Genomic DNA, 6,640 nt, shown 5'->3' with positions numbered 1-6,640 from the left:
ATAACAGAAATAGTTTATTTATTATAAGAACGATATCCAAAAAGCATAACACAAGGACAGCTGCAAAACATTGCACATTACAATAAATCTTCAGTCTCTCCAGCTTCTCCACGCATCTCACCTGCCAAAATGAATTATGAACATGGGCAATTTATTATTTGAAACTTGGAAATTTGATTTGATTGCAGCAGGTAATGTTAGCTGGGTGAACTATAATTAATCATGGTTTGGAATAATGCCTAATGATGTGGTTTTATTGTTCCAAGTCCATTTCTAATCCCCTTTGTTTGTGTATGTGTGTGATTTTCATTTATACAACACACACATAATTGAAATTACTTGAGCATTGAAAAGCAACATGTTAAACTGTTATTTCTCTAAGGCCAGACTATATCAGAGACCCAATCTTAATATCTTAAAATTGATTTCCTCTTCACCATGCTCTGAGGAACATGCATTTATTGGATGCTGAATAATGCTATATGCAGTGGCACATGTTTTAAAGCTGTGTATTTGTACAAAACACCAGAGACCCTGTAATACAATTTAACACAAATGAGCATCTATTATTGCTTTATTTGTTCATTGATGAGGAAAATAAGTTTCCATTGCATCTTCCTTTTTTTGTAAAGTTTCTCAGAAGTCTTTCGAAGAACACAGAATTATGTGTATTTCTTTACATCCTGTCAGAAGTAATTTTTCAGCTGCAAGCAACTGGGAAAAGTCAGTCAACACTCAATATTAAAAAAAGGGAAAAGAAACTGAGCCATTTTTTCTTTGCAAAATACATTTGTTAAGATAAGCAGTGATTTACAGAATGAATGAAGTGTGCCAGAGAACTGCGCATTTTGCACTAAACCAGTTGCCGTAGTCAGCTGTGCTGTGCATTATGTGATGAGGAGAAATGTTGGTTGACAGTTTGCACTTTAAGCATGGCAGCTCGCGGACAAACTTGGAGTTGTGAGGAGGTGCGGAGCCAGATAGAAATTATTAACATTATTTTCGAGCCGCATCCTCGCTTCATTCTCAAATATTATTGTTTGTCTAAAGTGGTGTAAACTATATAATAATATGACGAAGGATACAATCAGCCCACGCAGTCGTCTCTCCATAGTAGGCTAGCATCGGCGCGTTGTCTGCCGGATTTTCCACCTCTTTGTTTACCTACGGGAGTTCTGTTGGAATTTTCCCGCACGTTAATTCTGACCAAACGGAGTGCAGTTATGGAAATACGTTCAAGACTGGCCAACGAACGATGTGGATGTTGTCACGTGACTGCATTTTGGTTCGTTTTATCAATTCATAAACTGATTCGGACCAGAGCGATCAGTGTGGTGTGAAAAGGAACCAAAACAGCTGAAAAATGCAACAAAGTATCATTTTTCGCCCTTGGTCCGGACCAAATGAACCAAACTACAGATGTGAAAGCACCCTAAAAGCAGGTTTAAAACTTGCCCCATTGAAGTCAACAGGGTGCACATTTTAAAAAGAGGATAACACGGTGTAGGCAACACCGATTTTTGTCGTTGTTCTCTGTATTGACAGCACTCCAAATTTACAAAAAAATGAGCTCAATGTTAAAATTGACCGGAGTTCTCCTTTAATATTTGCTCACACTTTATTTTGATGCTCCCCAACAGACGTTCTACTGACTACAAGTAAATGTGGACGAAGTACACAACTTCCTTACTTGAGTGAAAGTATAGATACTACTGGTCAAATATTACTCCGTTACAAGTAAAAGTTGTAAAGACATATTTTTACTTAAGTAAAAGTAAAAAAAAAAAAAAAGTAAATTTTGCATTGTTGTATGTAATACTTACAGTATGCCTCTAAATCTATGTCTGCATACCTACCCTGATGTCAATATCAAATTTATTTCTAGAACACAGTTCCAGTAGTGGGATTGAATGTGAGATTGAATAAGTGCTCTCAATAATGTCCACAATGGTTTCGGACACCCGGTTTCGGCTGTTCCCTCAAATAGTGCCCTATTTAAAGTTTTTTGGCTTTTAGTATGAATAGCTATGTTAGCCTTTACTGTTATCTATAAGTTAGTGTGCTCCAAAAAAGTGACAAAATTCGCATTTAGAAGACCAAACCCAAGGTTGAAAATGAAAATCAGGTTTATGTCAGAATCCAATGTAAAGCAAAAAGCAATGATTGACGAATGTTTATTTTCTGTTTAGAACATGTGTGGGGGGAGGGGGGTATATACTGTATATGTACTAACTAGACAAACAGATAAGGCTTAAATAGGTCACAGCTCTCTGACATCATTATGAATTGTAGCCAGCACTGGTCAATGTATTGATCTGCAAGTAAGAAAATGTGCGAACATACTAGTTTCATCATTTGAAACTGCTACGGCAGCAGGGGAGATGCATGAGATGCATTAAATTGCATTATTACATGGCTCTGTGGAATACTTAATTCTGATTTGTCAATCACACCATCCAGCATGTTATCCCTGATAACCACCGGTAAAAACGAATAACACAGGCTCATCCGGGTAACTGAATTCGGCACTTTGCGCTTGCTAGGAACGTTTTTTTCCTCATGGTTTGTGTTTGGTGAGCTAAATATTAAAACTCAAATCAATATTTTGTGTACAGTTATTGAACTATGTCATCTGGTTTCGCGGACTCGCTCTCTCGTTTCATACAAATGCAGCTGCTGCCATTTTGAGACGATTGTTTTTGTACACTGTTGTATATGTCCAGTTATGGATTATAAGATAAAAAAAAACAGGTACCATTTTAAAACAGTTTGATCTCAAATCAACATCTCTTATTCTTATAATTATTTATGTGGTGAAATGCCATGTAATAAGTAATATGTAATATGATGTTACATAATGTAATATGTATGTAATCAAATAATGTAATATGACTGTACTGTAGTGTATCCCTTAAATGTCCATCAAGTTTGAACTTGCCGCTTGCTAGCAACTGCTATCTCTGCGCAAGCTCTGCGCTTAAAGAGCTAATAAATTTTGACTCAGATCAATATTTCATATCTAATTATTTGCTTATGTGGCAAGTAGCCGTGTAATAAGTGGGATAATGTACATCCAGCCGGATATTATCGCAGAATAAACACTGTCAGGGTTTGTGCATCTTCCTCATGCATGTTTTGATCAGGAGATTCAGTACTCTTTCAGAAGATGCGTAACAGCGCCCCCCTACTGAAAAACAGTGAAAACACGAAAAGCCAGAAAATTTCCGTCAAAAAGGCAAGGAAGCGTTTTCTCAGAAATGACGTACATTTCCGTCAATGGCGGAGAAAGAGTTAATGAGAGCTAGTTGACATGTAGTTGCAAAATTAGTAGTTAGTAGAATGTCTAAAGTGGACACTCAAATTAAAGTGTAACCAAGTTCTATCATCATTTACTCACCCGCTGGTCGTTCTAAACCTTTATGACTTTCTTTCTTCTGTGAAACACAAAAATATATTTCCCAAATATATTATTATATATTTGGTCCAAATCTTGTTCGGACCCCAATGTTCTTTACAATATCATCTTGTTCCAAAGAAAGAACAAAGTCATACAGGTTTGGAATTACTTAAGAAGACTGTGTTGTATGTCCATCCATTCCCAGGTGCATGTGCCTTGCAGGGCCATAATCTGTCCTTGCACTGAGGTTATACCAAACCCATTTCTTTCTATTTTGATGGAGTGAATGAACAGGGCTCCCAACAAATCCCAGTGGAGATGCTTGGCTCAGATGTGAAATTTCACAGTAAGTCACTTAAAGTTCAGTGACTGACGATAATCAAAAAGATGCATTTGAATGCTGAATGCATACTACGACCAGATCTTTTCAACCATTTTAAAGCAACAGGCAAGTCTGGCTCAAATTCAGATGTCAGAGCACATGCTTTTAAAACATTTTAAAGGCTGCTGCTGTTTCCATCCAGGGATTGACGGGGACGGCAACACTGTTGGGTTAAAAGGTCAAAGAGCTGAATCTAGGACAGTTGCCTTCTTGAAATAAGAGAGAAGATAGTTCTTCTGTGTGAATTACCCCTTATCATCCTTCCTGTCTGTCCTCAGGCTCTTTGGACGGAGCTTTAAGAGCTGAGAATCCATTCAGATAGAGGATGTGCGAGTTTGTTAACCCAGGGAAGTGACCTCTATTTCAGCGACTATATGTTTATGTTGCTGGATGCTCCAGAGATTGTTTTTCTGCCCCAGCAAAACTTTGCTGCCCCTGTAGTAGCAGAGTTTTTATTTTCTTTGCTCTTCGAAAGTGGAGAGTTTGACTCTGTCTTACGGCTGATTCCTCCCTACTGTGGAGACTGCATGAAAAAGTCTCCTAGATTTAGAGTGTTGGGCATTTATCGTTTGTGCTTGCACAAATTTTGAAGGTAAAATTGAATAAGTATTGATCATGACGATAGAAACTACTAACAATCAAAATATGCAGTGGACCAGAAATCGCTAGATGTTGCTCCTATAAGAACATTATTGGGTGAAATTACGGCATTATTGTATATACTGTGTATATGCACTGTACATATACAGTCTATATATACATATATATGTAATCATATTCATCATGATTATATATAATCATGAGAAGACATAATTATATATAATCCTGTCTTCTCTTTTGCTGATATCCCGTTATACTGTGTGAATAATATTTTTTACTATATTTTTGAGCCTTTTACCTTTATTCAGAGAGGATAGTGAAGAGTGACTGGAGAGAGATAGGGTGGGATTGGGCGTAAAACGACTGCGGGTCACATACAAGTCTGTGTTTCTTGTGAGCACTTGGACTTAAATACAATACAGACTTGCCAGTAGCGATTTTGCAACTGTTTATTTTGTCTTGTCCAAAGTGGCAGACTTAGTGTTTTTTTGCACAAATATCACACATGGAAATACAAGTGAATTGACTAAAGTGCCATTTTTCAACATAAGGCATTTCAATAACTGACTACTAACCTTTTCATTGCAACTAAAGTAAAATCACTGAACCTAAACATAGGAGCCTGATAAAAAAAAAAAAAGCTCATTTTTTTAAAAAAAAGTCTTAAGTCTTCAAATACAGTGCTTTGCAAAAGTATTCGTACCCCTTAATTCCCCCCCCCCCACACACATTTTGTTATGTTGCTGCCTTATGTTACTACCTTCATTTCATTTTAGTTTTATTTCACATAACTCTACACTCCATACACAATTATGACAAAGCAAAAAACAGATTTGTGACATTTACAAAAATGAGTCTCATGATAATCTTATGTTTTATCTTATTCTATAGCCATTTTGGGACCTATGCATTTTATAACTGTCGATAATATTCTCTTATCTCAGATGAAACTGTAATGCTAGATGCAGCCTTTTTGAAAATTCAGGGCTATAAAGAAAATTAAAAAAAGCACACTGGCAAAATAGTGAGTTTTATGTTTGTAGTATTTTTTTCCTTTAGTATTTTTTTCCCTTTCCTATTTTTTTTCTTGTAAAACAAAAAATGTTTGTTTAAAGCTTTGTAACAAGAGTGTACCATTAAAGGAGAGCTTCGGTCAATTTCAACAATGAGCTGATTTTTTTGTAAATTTGGAGTGTTGTCAGTACAGAGAACAACGACAAAAATCGGTGTTGCCTACACCGTGTTATCCTCTTTTTAAAATGTGCACCCTGTTGACTTCAATGGGGCAAGTACTAAACCTGCTTTTAGCCTCTTAACATCCTTGATGGGTCATTACAAGTGCACAGGTCATATGAGTGATTCCTTTAGAGTTAACACGGGTGATTGTCGAGTTCACACGCGTGATAACCTATGCGCGTGAACTCGACAATCGACTACTTTGGACTTCGACCGAAAACAGGATGTAAACACAGGTATGTGCGCGGGCTGAATTAACATCACTTTTATTCATATCTTTCACATCTACTGCAGTCATCAGATTCATCCGTGTTCACAAACGAGTCTATTCAAGAGTTTTCTGATTATGAAGGAGTCAATATAAGAGTCATTTGATTACGAACGAGTCAATTCAAGAGTATTTTTATTACGAACGAGTCAATTTTTAAGAATCATTTGGTTATGAACGAGTCAATTTAAGAGTAATTTGATTATAATTGAGTCATTTTAAGAAGGAAATTTGAGTTATTTTGGGTTTAAACAAGTAAACCCGTCCTATATGTTCAAATAAGTATTAATTGTTGTTAATAAGACTAAGTCATGTGTATTTGAGGTAGCCTAATTTTTTTTTGGGGGGGTCGGACTATTTTAAGTCTCTGAGGCTACTGAGTTTGGATCAGTTAAAGGGTTGCACTATTTAAACAACCTGGTCTCACAGGATTCCGTGAAATGTCCACGGGCCCTTAACTCAAAATCCGTGGAGCCATCACGGAATCGCCCCAAATTCCGTGATGCGGCCACGGATATAACTCCAACGCAAGTCAATGACACTGACCTTCCGGATACCCACGGATACACACGGATACCCGTTTCAATGACGGAATACAGAACTCACTCAACGGACGTGCTTTCTCATTTGGAAACGCCACATTTGAAGTATTTGTTTCTTTTCCGACATCAAATGCCATAATGACGTTAACCTGTCTGTTATTGTAGCTATTGCATTGTCCTGTCATCATACAATTTCAGTTAGCCTAACCAAAGTC

This window comes from Scardinius erythrophthalmus (assembly GCF_964197995.2).
Source record: "Scardinius erythrophthalmus genome assembly, chromosome: 13".
Lineage (NCBI taxonomy): Eukaryota > Metazoa > Chordata > Actinopteri > Cypriniformes > Leuciscidae > Scardinius > Scardinius erythrophthalmus.
Note: the sequence above shows the minus strand (reverse complement) of the source record.